The sequence below is a fragment of the Diabrotica undecimpunctata genome, chromosome 2, assembly GCF_040954645.1.
Source record: "Diabrotica undecimpunctata isolate CICGRU chromosome 2, icDiaUnde3, whole genome shotgun sequence".
In the NCBI taxonomy this organism is placed as follows: domain Eukaryota; kingdom Metazoa; phylum Arthropoda; class Insecta; order Coleoptera; family Chrysomelidae; genus Diabrotica; species Diabrotica undecimpunctata.
In genome coordinates, this window is record NC_092804.1 from 29,887,428 (window position 1) to 29,907,600 (window position 20,173).

Consider the following 20,173-nt stretch of genomic DNA (forward strand, 5'->3'; position numbering starts at 1 on the left):
GAGCATTATAAGTAATTCATCTTTCAGTCGAGAGGAAGCACGAAAATCTCCTTTTTTACCTTTTATTATTAATGGCTTTTCACGAAGAAAAATTTTTGAGTAAATGAGTCGTAAACAAAAAAGGGGTCATCAAGAAAGCAGATTACAGTTCAGACCGTTTGTTGATGACCTCTGCGAAGGGACGCAGGGGCGTCCAAGGACAGCAGGAAGGAAATCATGCGTGACCAAAGTTCTCGAGGATTTATTTTGATATTTTAGGCATGGCAGGATCAAAGAAATAATTGATTAATGAAATTAGATGAATAAGAAGACATTAAACGCATTTGAAAATTTTCAAGGGAAATTACCTTTACTTATATTCAATACAAACACATGACAATTTAATTGCTGATGACGTCATATGTTTTTAGAAAATACAGTGTTGTGAAATTTCATAAAAAACAAAAATTCATTATTTGATATTTTCTTTTTTTACAATCCTATTTACCTGCTCTCTTTTTCTCTTTTCTTAGTTTTTACTAGTTCATTCCTAGATATAGTCATCTTCCAATTATTTCCAATCTTGTTGTTGTCAAGGCACTTTAAATTAAATTTTTTCTAGTGGTACTTTGTATATCGCATTACTATATTTTGGATGTTGGATTTATACTGATGTATTAAACCAGTTCTTTTAATTTCCTCCTTTCTTGTCCTCATATTTGAGAACTATCGCGCTAAATGACAGATCTGTTACCACTTGAGTTTCGTCACATCAAACAAGAACATCCGTTGTTTGGTTTTTTTTTTTGAATTTTCGCATTTTTGGCTCTCTATCTTGGACTTATTGGAAATAGTGCTTTTTTCATAACTTGTATTATTTGGAATTTGTTTGGGAATTGACGTTTGAGTAACATTGTTTCATTAAAAGACGTCGAGATGTGGTCATATCCCAGAATGCTCAAAATATCATGGGGTCAACACATCTCAAGCATATGAGTCTAAAAAATAATAGGTTTATGCAAAGGTGACTTGACGAAGATGATCAAACAGAGAAAACGGAAATATCTGGGGAAAATAATGAGGTAGCAGATATTGGATAAACCAATTAATACTCAACGGAAAGATCGAGAAAAAAAACATTTGGTAAGAAGAAATATTCATGGCTTCGAAGCCTTCGTCAATGGACTGGCTTATCAGCAGATGAATTCGAGAAGATCAAGAACAATATTGGTAAATAGTCATGTCAACTACCCACGCGTAATTTTGGCAAAGTACTCAAAGAAGAAGAACATTGTTTCAATGCCGTATATAAAACTGACAAGACTAGTTAAACTCAAGCACTCTTTATTTTAAATGTACGACAATTTTCTACGACTATAATATGAAGCAGAGTTTTCCAAAAGCATTTTTCAAGTCGTACTGCTCCATTCCTCTATGTATATTCAGAAATATAGTAGTAGACGTAGATAGGTAAATATGGATATAGAAAATAGGTGATAGAAATAGGGAGATATAACATAACGCACTGCGATCTTTTGAGATCACATGCTCTTCCTTTATCCTTAAAGCTCCCCATCTATCCTGGCCATCATGATAAAGTAAGCTTAGGTAGCTTTGAGAGAGATATCTATCTATAGCCTCATGCTTTTGATTTTTCCTCCGAATTCCAGATACTTGCAAGACCTTCGCATTCAATTAGGAAGTAGGTACATTTCTGGCTCCATAACCTCTAGGTAGAAGCGACAGTTACAATATTATCTTAACAGCTTTTCTGATATGACTTATTACGTTTAGATGCATTTCTTTACCCTTTGAAAGACTTGTTTTGCACCTGTATATCATCACCAGCATCCTTTCATTTACCTGTCAGTTTTTTTATGAAAAAATTAAATTTCAACTGAAATGTTGTCCAATTGACGCTTATTAATAGTTATAAGATATAAAATATCCAACGAAGAAATTCGCTAGCTTTTACTCCCAAGAATATTATGTAAGGATTTAAAACTATCGGAATGTAACTGATCGTCCATATGATGTTAATTCCGATAAAAGCGAAGATATAGTTACAGCCGCTAATTCTGACATTTTACCTCAATTAGCTACAGAGGAAAAAATTTCTTCTCATTCAGTTGCAGAAGCTGATATTTCATCTCAAGCAGTCCCAGAGGTCGAGACTCCATCCACTTCTGTGTTAAAAATATTATTATACCAAATATGATTCGACCTCAACCTAAAGCTGCACCAAGGAGAACAACAATGGAAGGGGAGAACAGAAAGGAAAGTCGTGCAATTGAAAACGAAAGGATTGAAGTAATGAAAATGGCAAGTCTAATAAAACAAAAAAAAGAGAAAACAAATGTTAAAGTTTCGCAACAAAATTCAGCTAAAGGCAAAAACAAGAAAAAGTCCGTTAAAAGAAAAATCGTTTCTAATTCTGAATCTTCCATATCAGATGATAATTTTTCGTTACAAGAATCAGATTTGTCTGAAATATCTTTGGAAATATATGATAATGAAATTGAAAACAAACAGTGATTCTGGGGTTTCAAAATTTCAATTAGATGATTTCGTGATTTTCGTTTACGAAAATGATTATTTTCCTGGAAAAATTGTTGATATTATCGAACAAGAATTTGTAATAGCGTCTATGAAAAAATCACTTAAAAATTGGAAATGGCCTGAGAGGGAAGATCGAAATTTATACCCAGCATGCGTTATTAAACATAAAATAGGGCCTAAAAAAATTAACTTTCATTAATTTAATTTTGTGTTTATTGTTTTATAAAGGTTTGTTCAAATAAAATTTAATTTTATATTTATTGTATACTGTGTTCATGGTACAACATCCTTGTATTCAAGGTACAAGACTACGGTTGTACCTTGAACAATTTGTCACTATTTTTTGTAAATAGTAAATAAGTGACTTAATTTTTGTAAATACAAATAAACATCTAACAAAAATTATATTGTTGTGTCATAGTTTAATATTACACTAGAGAAGTGAGGTTGCTTTATTACTTATAACCCCAAAACTTCCAAAACCCCAGTTGAGTAAAAAAGTGTCCGAGGTACAACACCTTCCCCTACTATAATATAAAAAATATGGGCTTTCTAAACTAACAATTACGGCATATATTAACACCAAATGCGATATACAAAGACAGCAAATATCTTGGTTAAAAATTCAATTCTTTCTTTGGCTTTTTACGTATTTGTCAGTATAGAGTCAGTTTCACTAACTTAATATTGTTCTGAAGCTATTTTCTTGTGGCATTTTAAATTAATTACTATTTAACTGGGAATAAGCCACAATTAAAGGTTAAAATACGTTTATTGACGTTTCAATTTCCACTTCGGAAATCGTTCTCAAAATACAAACATTAGTAAATAAACAAATTTTGTTTTTGTTACTTAGTGAAAAATTCTTCTAATAATTTAATTTTATCTGACTCATCTATATTGACAATTCAGACATACATTATACATTTTAAAGTAGACGACTTTAAAATGATATTGCCAATATTCCATGGTAAATGAAGGTAAAATAAATGCAAGATCAAATACTTACCATGTCGGGATAGTATTATGAGGTTTTTTTCCTGGTTTTTCCCTCATAATTTACTATGAAATCACTAACAGGAGAATTTTACTGTCATCATGGCATGTATTTGTCTTTTTAAAGACGAATTACATGTTATGATCTGTTCTGACGGATATTCTCAAGTTAAAGTTGATTTCATGTAATCGAATGAACTATCTTATAAGTAAAGTCGTCCCAGGAACGCAACTCAACAATATTGGCAATATCATTTTAAAGTCATCTACTTTAAAATGTATAATGTATGTCAATATAGATGAGTCAGATAAAATTAAATTATTAGAAGAATTTTTCACTAAGTAACAAAAACAAAATTTGTTTATTTACTAATGTTTGTATTTTGAGAATGATTTCCGAAGTGGAAATTGAAACGTCAATAAACGTATTTTAACCTTTAATTGTGGCTTATTCCCAGTTAAATAGTAATTAATTTCACTAACTTGTTTACAAGTTGCTATCTTGGGTCATTTCAATATCATTTCACTTACCAGTATATATTTTTTAAACATTCCTTATCATCAAAAGTAGTAGATGTAATCCAAAAGATAGATATGGTAAAATGGAACTGGACAGGAGACATAGAAAGAACGGAAGACAACCACTGGACTAAGTGAATTGTGGAATGGCGACTAAGAGCAAATAAGAGAAATAGAGGCACACCTCAAACCAGATAGACTGTAACGGGTAGCTCTTTTGAAGCGACAGACTTAGTAAAACACAGGTTGAAATAAAAATAAATCTATTAGTTTCAACGTATATACAAAAATAAAGAAATAAAAATAAAATGTACTCTAGGTCCACGTCTGGATCCCGCAAGAGTAAATTCCCCGACGGACGCCTGTAAAAGAAAAATTTTTATTACTAACAAAAATAAAGGAATATGCGAATTCAATCGCACGCAGACTTGTGCTCGCTTCCACTTCAGTCCAGCAGAAGCGCCAAACGCACTCGCAAAATTCGGTTATGCAGATCCACGCTATACGGTAACGTTCAGTGCACGATACCCACGGGTTCTGCTTGATTGAGGGCAGAGTATGATCTTCTGTACGGAAGTCTCTCCGTTCGGGTCAGCTCGCAGATTCAATACACCAGCGAGCCAGGGAGCCTAGAGCGCTAGCCACAAGACTAATCTAATTCCGTCAGTCGCTCGCCTTAAATAGCCGCTTCGGATCCCACCTCGTCGTGTCGTCGTGGAAATGAGTGCTTGGTTATCGACACTCCAACGGTTCGAACTGTTGAACGTCCAGCACATCGTTACACCCCCTTCTCTTTGGGAAAAAAAAGTAACATACCTTTTTTTTGTGTGTGACGTCTACAGCCTTGTGATGCCATATATCCCTAGCGGTATCTTTAGCGCAATCTTCCTCCCGTTACACCATATCCGGTATCTTTTGGTCCTCCTCTCGATCAGGTGCTTTGGGACGATCTCTATGAGATCGGAGTTTTTCCCGGATTCAGGTTCTCCTGGAGTGGACGCGGATTGGGCTTCTGGTCCTGTTGGAGTATCAGGTACGCTCTTCTTCCTTGGTGAGGTTGGTGGTGTACCGAATAGTTCATGGAACCTCTTCAGGATCCTCTACGCGTCTTTCCCTGGTGTCATGGGCATTCCGGGTCTCTCTGGCGTTCCCAGAGGGGTCATCTCTTCCGGTATCTCTAGTACGTCTTCCATCTTTGATGTGGATGAACTGAATTCTGCTTGCTAGCATTGCCACTTAAATACCATTTGATTGTGGTGGGGATTGGATTTCTGTACTTACATCTCTTCCTTCCCATGGTTTTAAATCTTTTACATGTGCCGTTATCTGTTTGCGGCTACTACTATCGGCCAATTTCAGTTTTACTATTACTGGTGATATCACTGATGTTACTATGTATGGTCCTGAGTACTTTGGCGCAAGTTTGCTGGTGAAAGCTGCACTAGCCGATGATAGATGGTGTTCCCTTTTCATGACTCGATCTCCTGGATGTGGCCGCCAGTCACTTCGTCTTAGATCGTAATGTTTATTTTGGTCCTCGAAAGCGTGTTCCACGTGCACTTTCGCCAATTCTCTTAACGCTTCTAACTTGTTTATGTTCTCTGCATACCCCTGTATACCTTGGCCGTTTGTCGCCTCTGTTGTGTCCAATTCTCTTCCGAAATTAAGAAGCGCTGGTGAAAATCCTGTTGTTCCGACGAATTTATGGCGTAGCAGAATTCTGGTATGAATTTGTCCCAGTCTTTATGGTTATCCTCCACGTAAGTAGCTATCATGGTTTTCAGTACTTTGTTCATTCGTTCTACTGGATTGCATTGAGGTGAGTATGGCGGTGTTAGAATGTGATTTATGTTATAGGACTTTAGGAACGCTTTAAAATTGCAGCTTGTGAACTGCGCGCCGTTGTCCGAGATGATTTTCTTCGGGATACCGAACTGCATGACTACCTGTCATCTAAGAGTGTCGATGATGGAGTTCATAGATGCTGCTCTTATCGGCTGGGCGACGACCCATTTGGTAAACCGGTCTTGCATGACTATTAAGAAAATGTTCCCTTTTGCAGATCTTGGGAATGGTCCCATTAAATCAACTGAGACAGTATGCCAAGGCTTTTCTACAGTGGACGATTGCATTTTCCCGGCTGGTTGCATTTGAGACGGTTTATATTGGAGACACTTTGTACAGTATCTAACGTAGTCTACAATTTGTTTGAACATCTTAGGCCAATAGTACTTCTGCGCTATTCGGCAAATTGTTTTTGCAATTTCTAAATGGCCTGCTGTGGTCGAGTCATGATTTTCCTCCAAAATATCTTTCCTTTTATATCTTGGTATGCATAATTTCCATGGGTTATTAAACTCTGGGTTGGCTAATTTACGGCTGCTCCAAAAGTGTTTATATAATTTTCCGTTTGATATTTGTAAATCCGGGAAATCGTCTGGGTTCTTGAGTACATTCCTATATAAATTATCGTACCAACTGCATGATTCCAGCTCTAATGCTAATAATTCCAACTCTGGTTCTTCGTTCTGGTTTTCTTGTGGTTGTCGTGACAGAGCATCTGCTAACTTGTTGAGGACTCCCTTTCTATATATTACCTTGAAATCGTACTGTTGCAGTTCTAAACTCCACCTGGCTAACCGCTCTGACGGGTTTTTAAGGTTCTTCAGCCATTTGAGGGATTGATGGTCTGATATGACCTTAAAATTGTATCCTTCTATATATGGTCTCATTTGCTTTATCCCGTACACAAAAAGTAACAACAAAAGAGAAACTTCACGAACTGACAACAATTTGGTGCATTTGACGCCAACTAGTGCAAAAAATATTAATTTAACTTTCATGACGAAAAAACAAAAAATTTTCAAATCGGTTTATCTCGAAAACGGTGTATCCTACCGACATAAAAATTTCAGTACCTTTTAGTACTAGAATACTTGAAAATTTAATAATCTGGTATTACAAATGCTTAAAAGTTAAAGACATAAAAGTTAGGCGTTAAAATAACGTTGACCTAGCCAAAACGGATGAATTACGGTAAATTAGGGTGAATCATCTTAAAATTATCTGAGGAATCTCTGGTTTTCGCTGGTCAGGAGAGTTTCTAGACACCCTGTATAAAAATGATTTTAATGAACCTTTTTTTTATAAACTGCTATTATTTTGGGACTCAAAGAAACAAATAACTAGTAAACGTAAATAACATACTTTTTAAACCATCTTTTGGATAAAAGCAATAGATTTGAATTATTTGTTAAAAATGTTTTGATCTCCTAACTGTCGAATTTGAAAACCTAAAAAATATGGATATATAAATCGAGTATTTAATAATCCCGACATAAAGTACGGTCATGACACAGATATACACAAAAGCCTTATCATCCGAAAAGGAACAAATACCGAACGCACTAAAAAATCATCGTCAATCTATATTTTTCGGAACGAACACAGAACACAGGCCACATTGACTGATAAACCTATAGATGACTGTTATATGCTCGACACACTATTTTTTCTACCGGCTGGTTTATGGTCGACATTTATCTTCTTTCATGTGCAGTTTTAGTGAAAAGGAGGATGAAGTTATTTTTTACGAACGACACAGCTACTTTTTTACCCGATGCCATTGTTTCTAAATGAACGGGTATCAACTATTCTATTGGAATGCTCTTTTCCAGATAACCGACAAGTCTGGGTTAATGGAGAGTAAGTAAAGTAAATTAACAACGGGGTTTTGTTGTAAAAGGAGCGATTTTTGCTTTAGACGGTCGGTATTTAAAGGCAAGATCATTTTCTTATATTTTTTCTTGATTCTTAAATTTCTTTCACTTCAATATATGAGGTGGATATAAAGATATATAATACTTAGTAAAAATGATATATGATACATAATAAAAGGACTTAGAAACAAAAATTAAACAACAGAAGATATAACTTTCGAGAAGGCTACTGTATAAAAATAATTTTTATTTGGGGATTCAGCGAACTGAGAACGTTCCTATGAGATATTTTTTGCTGCGTTTTTGTGGTATTTACGATTTTTTGATAGCTGGCCTATCCGGCGTATTGGCTATCTTTCTTATAACCTTCACCTCTTACTTCTTTAAAAATTCCTTTTCTTTTTTCTTCTTTATTCCAGCCTGTTAGAATCATCTGTTTAAACTTCATCCACCAGCTTCAATGTTGAGATTTTCGCTCCACCTTTGTCGGGGTCTAATCAGTGGCGGATCCAGAAATTTTTGTCAGGGGGGTCATGGGTCTTGAGGGTGATTTTGATACAGGATTTAGATTTTTGCACCTTTCAGTGGCTGATCCTCAGAAATTTTTTGTCGGGGGTGAAGGTCATGGGTCTTGAGGGTAATTTTGATATAGGATAGATTTTTGCACCTTTACGATTGATATGATTTGTGCTTCATGTAAGGGAACCATTTTCTCAATAATTATTTTAAGCGATATGTTAAACTAATGAGAAGTTATTAAAACCTAAATACCCTACGGGTGCAAAGAAGGGTACAACATTAAGGGGTCTTAAACTAAAACAAAAAAAAATTAATCCCGCATACTCTATGACAGTAAAATCAAGTGTACAAGAATATTAAACCAAAGGAAAGTTATTTAAATATAAATACTGAAAAATCAAGGACTGTCAATTTAAACTAGGTATTTTAAAGACAATTAATTTAAACCCACCTATCCTATAGCTACAAAATCAAGAACAAACCAAGGATAAATAAGTATAAACATTAGTGAATCTATTTAACATTCCTAATAAACTCTATCTTATCGTTGGATATCCGATATCAATTTGTAAAAACATTCATTTATTCCTTATTGCTATAGGGAGTGGAAACATGGACTCTCGGAATTACAGGTATGAGGCGTATAGAAGCCTTTGAAATGTGTGTTTTTCGAAGAATGCTAAAGATTTCGTGGACAGAGCACGTGACCAATAACAAGGTGCTGAGAAGAATGAGGTCTGAGAGAGAACTCCTAAATTTTGTAAATAACAGAAAAACGAATTATCTTGGATATATTTACAGAGAATAAAAATATAACTTTCTACGGCTCATAGTGAAAGGAAAAGTAGAAGGAATAAGAGGTCAAGGAAGAAAAAAATGCTCCCGACTGAAGAAATTTAAGAGTATGGACAGGCATGGACACACATTCCATACTAAAAACAACTCAAGATAGAGAGCAATTTGCTGTAGGTATAGCCACCCTTCCGTAATGAAGAAGAAACCTTAAGAATAAGTGTAAACAGCATTTTATTTAAATTAATTTATTCAACAAAAAACATAATATAATTAAGGTATAGTTATTTCTATAATTAGGCATATTAGGCTATAAGTGAGTAAAATATTTTTTTACTCGGTATTGAAATTTTTCTCACGGATTGTCAGCAACAGCCGGCAACGAGTGGTAAATAAAAGTTCAGTGATTAAAAATACTATAAGAATAAGATAAGTAAATATTATATAATTTAAAAAAAATGTATTCTATTGGCCTATCCGATTTAGCAAATCGTTCTATGATTGCATCAACATCTAGAGAAATTTCAGGATGCACATTGATGAGTGCTAAACCAGTTAACCTTACTGCCTTACCGTTCTATTTCTAAGCCAAGTCTTTAAACGCTTAAGCGTAGAACGCTGTGTTATTGCTGCACTGACTGGCAGTGTAATTAATATTTGCAGAAATATTCTGATATTTGGATACATATGAATATCGCAATTTTCTAATACTTCTAAAATACAATCAGGAAGTTTTCCATTATTTTGCACGACTCTTTTTCACGTTTGAATCCACAGTGAAAACTCTTGTTCTACTTTGAAATATGCAGTAAGTAGATGGTCCAATAATATTATGAAAGGTGTCAACAATTTTTTTTAATGCAACTTTATCTTCTGGTGTGTTATCAGTTTTAGGTAAAACAACTCGAAGATTAAATAGATTCATAACTTTCGGTAAAAGTCGTTCTTCTAAATCAGTTAAGATATTGTCTAAAAGGGGTAAATAAATAGATCTTCGGAAATATTCTTCGCAAGAGTTAGCAGAATGGTTTTGACGACAGGTTTGACGAGAAACTATACGAGGCATCTTCAATTCAATGTCTAATTGTTCAGCTTTTTGTTTACTTTATAGTAAAGTTTGCTAAAAACAGATTCAGCATTTGATTTTTTTATTTTGAACAATGCATTTAGTGTCCTCTATGGCCTCAGTAGCCTACTTAAAATCTAATTTTGATGACTGAAGAATACGACTAAGTGATACAGTTGTACTTAAAACATCACTAAGACAAACTACTGTTTCAAAGTTTCACCAATACCTTGGACAGCAGCCCCCAGTTCTTTTATTTGTATTCACTAACGTATCAGACAGAGCTAATGCAACAACAATATTCACTTTGATATTTATTATAGATAAATTATAAAATGTAGCACACAGTCTCAATAATTATAATACATATTCAAATTACAAACAACCAATTCGTAGACAAAACTGAAGAGAAGAAATACTTAATACAAAATAAAAATGTGCTGATTTCGTGCGAAAAGTCATGTCATGTACATTGAATGAGCAATAATGTGTGGGCGGTAATTCTATCTCATCGATAATCGAACGATTCTCTGGCACTCAAATGACGAATTGACAAAATTTGAAAATCGCGTCACTCTGAATTCGTGGAAGTCTTAGTCGAGGTATTTAGAATTGTTAATTTTTTCAAAGAGCAATTTGAAAAGGCTTCCGTATAATTCTACACTTACCCCTAAAATAAATGAGTTTGAATCATTTTAACTCTTAACTTCCTGCTTATAGGGTTGATGGGTTTTAAATTATTTTTTTAGGAATATTTGATTGATATTTAATTTTGTTTTGGGGGTGGTCATGACCCCCGTGACCACCCTCCTTGGATCCGCCACTGGGTCTAATATCGGGCATATTATTTTCATTGCATTTTTTCCTGTTTATATTCAAACGTTAATATCCTGTACCTTAGATGTATTCCTTAGGTTTTCACTTATTTTCCGTCTAGAAGGGTCTTTCCAGTCATGCTACGAAGTACCTTCATTTCGGTTGTTTCAAGTAAAATTGTTACTTTTAGTTTTTATTTCTGGTTAAGTCTCTGCGGTGTATGTCAATACAGGCCTTATAACAGCTTACTGTATTTCTAATTTATCCTTAATGCCAAAGTTTTTCTTTCGCCATATTGTATTCTTTGAACACCCAGCTTTAGCAACATAATATGAGCGGAAATATATTTCATTTTATACAAAATTTTTTGTCCTAAAGGACCTTCAAATTTTCTGTACAAATTGTGTTTACCTGTTCTGTTTCTACTCAAACCAATGGCACTACTCAAGGTTCAGTGGTAAGTCCTACCTTATTTAACCTCGCTATAAGTGATCTTTGCTTTAATTTACCTTCTCCTACCAAATAAGTATCTTATGCAGATGATTTAATATTATACTCTTACGGTCGTTCAGCAACCACTAGTTCTAAAATTTTAACCTTATAATTACCTGGACTCACTCTCTGGGACTAAATTTATTCCTAGCAAATTTGAAAATTATTAAATGTAGCAGACGGCCTCCACTACCTCCTATACCTATATTTATAAATGATTCATCCCTTTTTCCATAGTTAATCATTGTAAAATACTGCGTTTGATATTTGACTTACTCCTCCCTTGGAAGCATCGTATTTTTATGTCAAAAACAATCTCATTTGCACTTCTTTTATTCCTCTTTTATGCAGCGTTATGCATGCTGGAGAATTGTACAATGTCTTACACGCTGTTAAGTTTAAGCATATTAACCTTTCAAATAAAAATGTTGCTATTTATACAGACTCCCTAGCTTCCATTGTATGCATTTAGGAATTATTTACCAATTAACCCCTTCTCCAAAGTATCCATCATTTTACCGCCAATTTTCTACAATAAACACTAAGCTTACCTTTATTTGGATTTCGTCTGACATTGGTATACCTGGCAACGAACTCGCAGATCAGCATGCTAAAACTACTTCCACAGATACCACATCAACAACTCACATCCAAATTTGCAAAGATTTAAAAACAAAGGCATACAGATTCACCAGGAGATTATGGCAAATCCACTTGAGCTCCTTAAATACATCCTTACGTACAATCCAGTCATCATTGTTTAAGCCATTATGCACTGGCCCCACGGGACTATCTAGACTAAACCTTACAATTATACGAATAATCCGTATAGGCCAAACCAAACTAACACACAGCTTCCTGATGACAACAGATGTCCGGCCTATCTGTCAACCATGCCAGTCTCAACTAACAGTGAAACACATTCTTTTTGAATGTCATCAATACAGCAAAGTAAGACGCAGCTAGGCGATATTCTCTGTGATCCCAACCAGTTAGATAGAGTTCTTCAGTTTTTTAGAAAAATATCATTGTATCATAAACTCTAAAATATTTTTATATGACTTAACTTATTAATGCTATCATACCTTTTGTAATGTTGTTTGTAATCGCCCCCATGCGAGTGGCCATAGTTGCCGAGTACGTAAATGTAAACAAAAATAATTTTCCGTTGGAAACAATACAGGGATTATATTTATTGCTTACATACATACACGAACAACATTTTTGTTTTTTTTTATTTTTTAATGACAATCAAATAGTTTAATTGAAGGTGGAGTTTCGTTTTGTAAAAGCTTTTTTTGTATCTTATAAGTATCGTAAATTCAATGATACTAAAAGTTTTTATTATGAATATGTCCATAATAACACAAAACTATAATTTGTTAGTTAACTGACCTCAATATGTCATAGCACAATTAAATTAAGTCTAAACAAAGAATATTTTTCAGGCGATATTTAAAAGCCATACTTCATTCTAACATTGAAACAACATATAATTTAATTTTCTCCTTGCGTTTCGTCTGATCGTGTTCACTGAAATTAAATAATAATGACGTCTAAACTTTTATACCTAATATCAATCATTACGAACATAGGCGTACAATATTGTTCTTCGTTGCTCGAAGAGTTTGCACCTATTGAACACAAGTTTATTAAAACATAGAAATTAGTGTTTATTAGTGAAAAATCAAATATATAATATACGATTTATATCTTTAAGTCTATTTATAACCTGAATATTTAGTAAACTGTTAGCTATTTGGATTCTGCTGCATCACAACTTCTGAACGGTTTACAGAGTCATATAGAGTTTTTTGAACGGTCTTGAAATTATAAACAGTAATTCAAACAATTTATATCCACCTTCCTAGACAGCTAAACGTTACCCTTCCGTCACTTAACAGTACCAGTTTCCGTTAAAAGAAGAAATTAATACATCCCTATAATACTATCTGATACTGTTAGACAATATGTTAACAATAGTTCAGTCTAAAACAGTATCTATTTTCTTAAGATATTAATTGCTTTACTTTACGTATCCGTTCAAACAATTAAATCTTGTTCATTTAGAAAAAAAAAACGGTTTTGAATGGCTCTGTCAGTTGCGTGCAGGAGATCTTGTTTAGTGTAACGTTGTTCCAACAGAGGACAATTAAGTAGACGTGTTGAATTTTGTGCCACCCCCTATTCACACAGAGTATCGAAGTCATCAGGCAACTGTCTCCATTTCTTCATGGTGGTTTTACACTTGGACATTTCGACTCACAGATGATTAAGAGTCCTCCACACAGGGTACGGAAGATGCTACCAGACGAAAGTTTCTCTCGATGATATAGATGCCGAGGAATAGCTTTTTTTATTTGACAAGACGAGTTCTTTCTGGTGAATCTTGCAGGTGTGTTGATCTGGACAGAAAACTTTTCCTGTTCGTGCGGTAGGCTGGTAATCGTGGAGTAGATTTTGCGAATCTAGAGTTTGTTCCTTTCGTTCTACAACTCTAACTACTTCTCTTCAAATGTCAGGTGAAGTGATACCTACGATAAGGTAGAACTTATGTATGGATGGGGGTCTTAAATATCCATTAATTATTCTTACTGTCTTATTAATAGCTATATGTACGTGTCTAGCGTGTGCTGATGCTTCCCATTCTAGCGATGCATATTCGGCAGCAGAAATATAAAGTGCAACCAACGACGTACTAAGAGTGGAAGGATGTCTTATTCTTAGGGTGCCTGTCCGTTCCGAACACTGGCGATCATTCTGGCTATGATAACTTTGTTGGTTGCTTTACGGAATAGCTTTGTTAAGGTTTTTCTATACCATGCTCTCAGGTTAAGCCAGGATATTCTTCTTCGTCCTGGGCCCTTTTTCCTTCAACTTTACCTTGCAAAAAGCATTGGAGTAGCTCGCATCTGCCTTAATTATTCATTTTATGTCCTAAGTACTGCAGCTTACGGATCTTCACGATGTTGAACAAATCCGCGGTTGTGTTCATCCTCCGCAGTACTTCTTCATTGGTGACTTTGTTTGTCCATTGTATCTTCAGGATCCTTCTGTATAACCATAGCTCAAAAGCCTGAAGTTTTGATAGAGTTTCCGCCTTTAATGTCTACGTTTCTACTCCATCCAGAAGCACTGAGTATACATAACATTTAAGGAGCCCTTTTTTTGTTTCTAGGGTGAGGTCATGGCTCTTGAACACAGACCTCATAGTCAAGAATGCACTTTATGCCTTTCCGATACGACATTTAATCTTTTTGGTATTGTCCCACGACTAATTGATTTATTGAAAAGGATGTGCGCGTTATATGTGGTTTACAAGTTGGTGGAGAATATCGTTTCTGACCATTAGCTTGCTTTTTAGTTTTAAAAAATGTTCTTTTAATGAAAACTTGCGATCTATAGTAACTTTTAAGTATTTAGGAGAACAGTGTTCCAGGGTTTTATTACACCACTTAATGTTCAGTTTGGCTTAAGATAATTTGATTCGTGGTATGTTGTCATTGCTTCTAAGGTTATAATAAGTGTTGTCTCTTAAAAGTTTTAGCTTATGCAACAATGGCTATTTTGTCTGCATATATGAAAGCCCTAGTATCTACTGGTATGTGTTATGTAGTGTGTTTGTGCTATTAGGCTCCCCTGAGTAAAATCCTTCTTGTGTGTTCTCTAGCTACTATTCTTACCACTGATGGATACAAAAATCTTTTCTTTTGTAGGAAGATGCGGATAAAACAAGCGAGTTTATTGTCTAATGTGGTGTCATAGATTTTGGAGCAGTCTCCTGTGATTTACGATGTCGTAAGCGGCAATGAGATCTACAAATACTTTTTAGGAAACCTGGTGTCTTTCGTAACCGTCTTCGATGTGTTTTGATGTGGTAAGATTTAGTGTTTCTGATGTACATGATCTTTCCAGTCTAAAGCCGCTTTGTTCCTTTATGAGTTGTACATTTATTCTGGAAAAAATTCTATTAAGGATTATATGCTCAAGTATTTTGAATAGGTGAGCAAATAGGCAGTTTATATGTATTTTATTGATTTTGAGAAGACATATAACTGAGCAAACCATACTGAAATAATAGCCATTCTTCAGCAGGTAGGTAGATAATAAAGATCTACGGATCAGTAAAAAATTTACTCGCATTAACTACCTTACCCTTATATTTAACACCTATTCGGATTTCGTTTTCAATAAAGCATTGGATAGTGTTCAATGTGGTATCAAAATTAATTGCATCAACATTAATAATTTGAGGTATGCGTGTGATGAGTATAGACTGAAGCTAGTCTGTCATTGTGATGAAAACGCCAATACAACCAAAAGTAGTAATATCTTATGGAGAATACCTGGAGAGAACCAACAGTATCACTTATCTAGGTTGAAATCTAAATGAGAACTGGGACACGAGCCAAGAAATTAGAAAACTTATAGAGAAGGATATTTTTTAAGATGAAGAATATTTTATGTGGAAACAATCTTACTTTGAGAATGAAAATTTGATTAGTGAGATGTTATGTGTTCTTTTTCCTCTTATACTAAGAAATCTGGGTGTATCAGAGAACTCTACGAATAAGTTGGGTAGATAAAGCTCGTAACGAGGTTTGCAGCGGATGAGAAAAGTTACGGAAGTCGTTAGAACGGGTAAAAATCCCAAACTGGAATATTTTGGCTATTTTATATGTTACCCAGTGACATATAATATACTTCATTTAATAAAACAAAAGGCAATATAGACGGAAAAAAGACCAGGTCGAAGAAACCTGAAGAAATGGTGTAACACATCCTCTGCATCTCTTTTCCGAGCTGCCGTCAACAAGCCAACGCATGATAATCGAGCAAGGCACAGGAAAAAGAAAGACAGTGCTCATTTATTAGCCGATAGCTTTGGGGTTAAGCAAAGAAACGGTTTTGGCTTGTCTCCAGACTTTGAATATCTGCTTAATTTAAACACAGCTGTTCATCATCTGGAGAAGCCCTTATAGTGTCTTTGATCCGAACTTCTAAATTTGTGCGTAGATCGTCTTTGTACATAGATCATCAATGCTCGAAGACTTATTTTTTTTATATACTGGATGGCAAATGTAAGCTCAATATCGTTGAAAGATTCGCTTAGCTGACTGGAATATTCTAGGTTTGGGAAAATTTAGACCTGTATGGGTACGACTGCTACGCGCAGTGAAAGAGACGTCTGTCTCCTAGCAGACCACGAACAAAAGTAAAGAGTTCATATTGTGGATAGATCTTCTCCGGATAATTGCACACCGAAAATCCAGGTGGGCGCGACCATCAGCGGTGGAAATATAGGTGACAGTGCCAATGTTGCTTAATAATTACAAGGAGTGGTGAGCCCTGCTAATATTATTTGTACTACCTGCAATTAAATGGGGTTCTCGGTACGTAGAAATAATGTCCATTGAATATTTAATAAAGTTGCAAAACTGTAACAAAATGAATAAGATTCTTTTGAATGGCTCTATATATACTTAATAATAATTAACTATATAAAAATTATTATGACATATAGTTCTCTAGAAGGAAAGACGTTTGATATCATATTTTTAGGTTATTCATGGATTGGAATATTTACTTTACCCGCTCGGTTCCATCACTGCAATGAAATGACGCAATATAATGTTTATAAACTCGGTTAAAAAAGCAATATGTTTAGAAACGTTGTCCAACGGCCGGTATGATATTCCGTGGGCTTCTCCCCGGGAGTCGTCACAAGCAGACTTTGATTAAATGAGCCGATCTCGGGTGTATTTCTTATTATTTTTGTTATTATTTTGATTCATGAGATTCTAGTTGGTACACAAAGGAACTGGCTTCCGTGGATTTTTTAATAAAGTTATTTATAAACGGTTATAACAGTTATTTATACATTAGTTGAATGTAATCGAAAGTGCAATAGAAGATGTGAAATATTGCTGATGGCATGCAAAAATTTAAAACATATCGGTATATAGTAAATAAGTTTTAAATATAATCTTCTGTATTCCAGTATGTTCCCGGTTATGAGTTAGTTTCAGAACAAGAAGTAACATATAGAACAGAACAGGCCAGAAACACATTTCTTAAAATGTAACAATTTTTTACCAACCGAGATCTTGATATAACTCTACGATATCGCATGATAAAATGCTATATAAACAGCATCGTACTACATGGCATGGAAGCCTAAATGCTGACAATTAGCTTGTTATGACTGGAAATTTTAAAAGAAAAGTATTTCTCCGCATTTTGAAACTTTTATGGACTGACCATGTTGGAGATGAGGAAGTTTTATAAGACGTAGGAATAGAGATAGTGAACTTGTAGAACTTATTAAAAAACGGAAAATATCTTATGGGAAATATATGTTTCATCTCGGGAGACATAACTTTCCTTAACTAATAATAAAAGGTAAATAGAAAAGCGTGGTGCTGGCAGACGACAAATGATTTATCTCCGTAACATTAAGGATTGGATATGTCTAGACTTCCTATTAGTGATACGCAGTTCTAGTTCCAAAATGAAATGTTTTTGTTTAACTTATATTCCGAAAAAAATTTCAAAAACACGCTCAATAATATTAAAGCTAAAGTTACCGTTATCAGAAAATAATTAACAATTTAAAATATGCAGATGACACTATGATTATTTCAATGATTATAGGAGATCTAATCGAAACGAATATCAGTACTTAAAAACTTCGATGAAGACACTTATTATTATACTGCAGAAATAAATAGGCGAATAGAGATTGTCAGATCAGCATTTATCAGATGAAGCCACTTCTAACGTACAGAAAACTTAAAAAAATCTACATATTGCCAATTTATTCATGTTCCGGGAAAGGTTGCAATTTCATAGATCCAATTTATTTTTTGTTAAACAAGATATTGTAGGTAATGAAGATTTGCTTTTCAATGTGATATCAAATTCTGATTTTGAACGAATTATTTTTAGTTTACATATAGTATATGAAAATTAATATGAGAAACAAAAAAATATACATTCAAATAAATTTAATATTCTTTTAGAACAAAACATTAAACATAGTTTAGATAACCTCAATAGAAATACAGTAAAACCTCCATTAACCGAAATACTTGGGGGGAGGGCCGTTTCGGATAACAAGAATTTTGGTTAAAAATAACAATTGTTTTTTATAGTATTCTTGGTCAAAGTATTGGTATTAAAAAATACTATGAGGTAGTTTCGTAATATTTTCTAATAAGTAAATACAGAATAAAGTAATAAAATTAAGGAAAATGAACAAGTTTAACATGCTTTTTTAAAGAAATCTTCTATTTTATTTTGCGTTTTCGTTTGACAACGATGTTTTGCAGCTATATCTCTCCATCGTTCATTTACAGAACGTCATGAGTTTGCCTCATTCGATTGTTCGCCGAAACGTAAAGCAATCTGAAAAAAACAAAGCTGTATGCAATGACAACAAAAATTAAGAACCTAGTCGTGTCCCTAACTAATTAGGTCTACTGTATAAAATTCTTACCTCTAAGGCATTGAAAATCTCGCCGACGGTCTCGTGCTGCCTGTTGTCTGTTGGGTCGTCATCTTCGTCGTCTGATATGCTCAGGTTGTCTGGATGAAGAACCATATCAATGATGTCCTGGTCGATGAATTCACTTTCTGAGGCATCGGCTGCTAACCACTCACGTATCTCTTCTTGGTTAATTTCGTCACATCCCGGCAAATTTTTTATTAAAGGTTTAATTTCGGTAGTTTTTTTACCATTTTCTTCTTCAGGATCGTCAATCAAAATCGCCGTCTTTGGCTCACGTCTCAGCACACCAATAAACAACATGTTTTATTGTTAAAGATTTGAGAATTATTTCGGGAACACTTTTGGATTCATTCGTCTCCTGTATAACATACTTATGTCATAAGAATGCTCCTCTATAATGTTTCTATAACTCCCTGTTCTTACGGCTGAATTAAGCTCGTGACATTCGGTGACCAAAATCTGACAATTGTCACCGTTTTGTAGATTTTGAGGATGAGTTGGCGCATTGTCAACAAGCAACAATGCTTTAATGGAAAGGTTTTTTTATTTTAAAAAGGATTTTACACTTGGGACGAATTCATTTTCGAACCATGCTGAAAATAAAGTGGACGACATCCATGAGCTTTTGGCTTCTTTAAAAAACTGGAAGCGCTTTTTCGGAAATATCTTTTAGAGCTCTTGGTTTTTTTGATTTCCCAACACACATAGGCATCAATAAGTGAGTGAAATTAATGGAATCGTTTACGTTTTGCGATAAAAATTTACTTTTTGTTGACGAAATTATTGAAACTGTCATCCGTTTCGGTTAAACGATGTTTCGGTTAAAAAGGTTTCGGTTAAGGGAGGTTTTACTGTAATGACATATTAGCGACAGTTGTCAATCTATGAAATAGACATTTAAATGGAACAAAGAGTTTAATACTGTCAAAGGGTCTAAACTCTTCTTATACTCATTCATCTATTTCAAAATTAGACATAATTAGATCAATGGAGAAAAAATAGGGTAAGTCCGGAAGAGATGGCACGTCGGGTGAGATGACTCGGTCGAATATATCACAGTTTTATCCTATTTGGAGTCAGTTGCATTGCGTTATTTGATGCGTGCGTATGGTATTAGCAATAATCTGTTGTTTCGTAATCGTCAAAACTATTGTACACTTATTTTTGTCTGTATTTGATCGAAGTCACGTTTCGATGCCATGTTGT